This window comes from Octopus bimaculoides, chromosome 2 (assembly GCF_001194135.2).
Source record: "Octopus bimaculoides isolate UCB-OBI-ISO-001 chromosome 2, ASM119413v2, whole genome shotgun sequence".
Taxonomy (NCBI): domain Eukaryota; kingdom Metazoa; phylum Mollusca; class Cephalopoda; order Octopoda; family Octopodidae; genus Octopus; species Octopus bimaculoides.
In genome coordinates this window covers 40,377,721-40,381,293 of record NC_068982.1, presented here as the reverse complement: position 1 = coordinate 40,381,293, position 3,573 = coordinate 40,377,721, and the positions used below count along the sequence as shown (strand labels likewise).

General features: G+C 32.2%; 1 protein-coding gene across 1 annotated transcript in view; it reads right to left on the bottom strand.

Moving 5' to 3' along the window:
• Positions 1-3,573, bottom strand: part of LOC106884224 (GTPase-activating Rap/Ran-GAP domain-like protein 3) — a 1,434,052-nt gene that overhangs the window by 629,780 nt on the left and 800,699 nt on the right. The window lies entirely within an intron of this gene.

Sequence of the window (3,573 nt, the reverse complement as noted above, 5' to 3'; positions counted from 1 at the left end):
ATATATATATATATATATATATATATATATATATACATGCATATGATTTTGAGTATGTGTTTCAATAAAATGAAGCAATGTAACATTATTGAAGGTTGTGTAGGTCTATACCAAAATAGGTTTGGAATAGTGATTCCTTAAGCGTTTTAGATTATTGTCACCTTCAACCTGCACCTCCTTCTTTGTAGTTATGTATATAGCATTACGTAACAGTATGAGTCCCACAACATTATACATAATAACATAAAAGATTTGAAAATAGATTTAATGTTAAATCACAAAACCATTCATGAATGCCTACACAAAGAAAACAACCTTAAGCGTTTACAGAATCCCGCGGTAACTGATAACATCCACTTTAAGAACTATTGGTATAGAACTAATTCATAAAATCTTATTGACATATTTTCTTTGCGGTTTGCATTACTGACAGATTAATACGCTTTAGATAAACCGCTGCAGTTATAAAACAGTCTGCTGAACGAATACAGAGTGGGTATCGATAAAAGTTTGAATCTCTCTGGACACGAAATAGAAACAAAATACTGGTCGTAAAGAAAATATTCGCAGATACCTGTAATCCGGAAAATGTAACAGAGCAGTCATCAATCATTAAATGCAAATACAAGAAAATTCAGGAATAGTATGTGGACAAGAAAGATGAAATTCCAGACTGGAGATTTGTATAAGCTGAAATTACAGACGAACAACTGAAATATAAATTGACGTTGTCTTCTTGGCACGTTATGAGCGAACAATACGCTATTGTTGTGAAGTAGTTTTGTTGCAAAGTGTAAACGTCCGTACTGACATAGAAATAAGACAAATAACAGCATAAAATATGTGGAAGGTTATTGAAGCATCGCTACAAAGACAAATGAAGAAGAGGTCAACAAGGAGTTCCTCTGGAGAAAAAGGATGAATTCGAAGTATTGAACTGAAAACATGAAACGTTATTCTGTTCGCTTTTTCATTTCGTTCAAACATTTTGAACATTACGAACACTGTAATTCTAGATTGTGTAATAGGATTTTATATCTCTCCATCCATACATGAATGTGTATTGCGTATATATATATATATATATATATATATATATATATGTGTATGTATGTATGTATGTATTTTTTATCTTACATTTTACCCGCTTCAGTCATTATACTCTGGCAATGCTAGTGCACCATCTTTTTAGTCGAATAAATTGACCCCAGTACATTTTTTTAAAGTCTGGTACTTACATTGTCGATCTTTTGCCGAACTGCTAATTTACGGGAACATAAACACACCAACACCAGTTGTCAAGCGTTGGTAGGGAGAAACACAGACACAAAGACACACACACACACATGCACACAAAGACAGGCACACAGGCACACCCATATACGACAGGCTTCTTTCAGTTTTTGTCTACCAAATTTACTGAAAAGGCTTTGGTCGGCTCGAGGCTATAGCAGAAGACACTTGCCCAAGGTTCCACGGAGTATGAGTGAACCTGGCACCATGTGGTTAGGAAGCAATCTGGAGAGATACAACATTCAAAATTCTGCTAGCTCCCCATATTTAATCAGTCTACCTTTAAACGTCTCTACATTATGATCTGAAATATAAGATCTTTTCTACTCTGATGGCAGAGGCTCGATTTAACTAATGTTCATTGCTTCCATAACGGCCTGCATATTGCGATGAACAAGATCTACGAACATTATGATGAATCATTGAACCTCCAGAAACAGCTGTTGGACTTATAACACCTCACTCCTTCCCCTTTAATTTTCTCTGTCGTTTGTACTCTGTGTAATTTGAATCTATCAATATAAATATCTATATTTTTATACTTAAATATTCATCGTCTAAACGTCTTCACCCATTATTTCCACTCTTTGTGCATGTATACATATCTATATATTTTGTATTTCATACCTAAACTATTATAACTGATATATTTAATCTGTTTATCCGCATAATTGCCTCTACATATATATTGCTACACATATACATATATGAATATAAATAATTACGTAATACACACACATACACACGCATATATATATGTATATATATATATATATATATATATATACATATGCATATATATAGATATACACATATATAAATACGTGAAGAAAGATCAGCATGTATCTAACATATATCTAACAGCTTCATAAGAAATCAACTAACATAGACTACATAAGGAACACTGAATGGAAGGATGTATATGAAGATTTTCGAAAGGTTAAAGAGAATATAGAAAAATGTAGATAACAGATATACACTTTAAAATCTCTTGCAGAGCATGCACAAAATCTCATCTTTATCTGTAAATCAACTGTAGGATATCACATACATTTACGACACGAATCATGCGGTCGGTCAAACATGAAGAAATAAATATAAAATAAGAAGTAAAAATCATGTGATATTAATACAGATTTCTGAAGATGTTACATATATCCATTGAGCCTTGTGAAATACATTTTCTATACATTTCTTCACAACACACGAGGTAGATACATCAGAAACAGCTGGAGTGAAATACGAAATTTGCTATCAATATGGCCGCATACACCACTAATGAAAGATTTTGATTATATAAATGGAATTTACGGATATACATAAAACTAAGTTAATGCTTAAATCTATTATTACCAGGAGGAAATCACCATGATGTTATTATCTAGGATAATATGAATATAAACAAGTACTTTCCTGAACTGTAGCTACTCCATATTTACACGGTAAAATATTATAATATTTATGGACCACATTTATGAACTACAGATATTGTGTTTGCCGTGTGAGCTTTTCAGTTTCCCAAACACATTATCAGCTTTGTTCTGATCATTTACCCAATAAAAAAAAATAGGCTATCTATAAATATCTCAGGAACAAAATAAACAAATATATACACAAATGAGTAAAACGACGAACTTGGTTTCACAGAAAATAAAATAAAACAATCCCTTAACTGATAAGATAAATTTGTTCAAAATATTAACATAATTTAGAGAAGGGACATTAAGGGAGGAATAACTTTACAAAATGCAGAACAAAGAGTTTTGCTGGTAAAGTTGGCGGATGATGAGAGTAACCAATAAAAACAGTCATAAAAACACACATACATACAAGAGCGCGCAACTACTGACATACACAGAAATACACAAACACGGACAAAGTGCATACTCACATCAATTTTTATTTAGCATTTATTGTCCTTTTCCTGTAAAAACGCTAACTGTTCAATAGGCAACTACGTTAGAAGAATATAAAATCTGTTATAAGTGTGTGCTTGCAACCAGGATAATTTCCGCGTATCTTAAAGTTTCATGCAGTTGACGTTAGTAAATTGTACTTGTTGGTTACTCCAAAATACCATTGTGTACAAGTCCGTGTGTACACAAAGTAAAAGAAGTACAGTCATGTGTCTCTTTACTCAATCCACTCTGTCGTCCGAATTACACGTGTCACATATTGAAACTCACACATGTATAGTTATATATACATCTCTCTCTCTCTCTCTCTCTCTCTCTCTCTGTATATATATATATATATATATATATATATATATATATATAT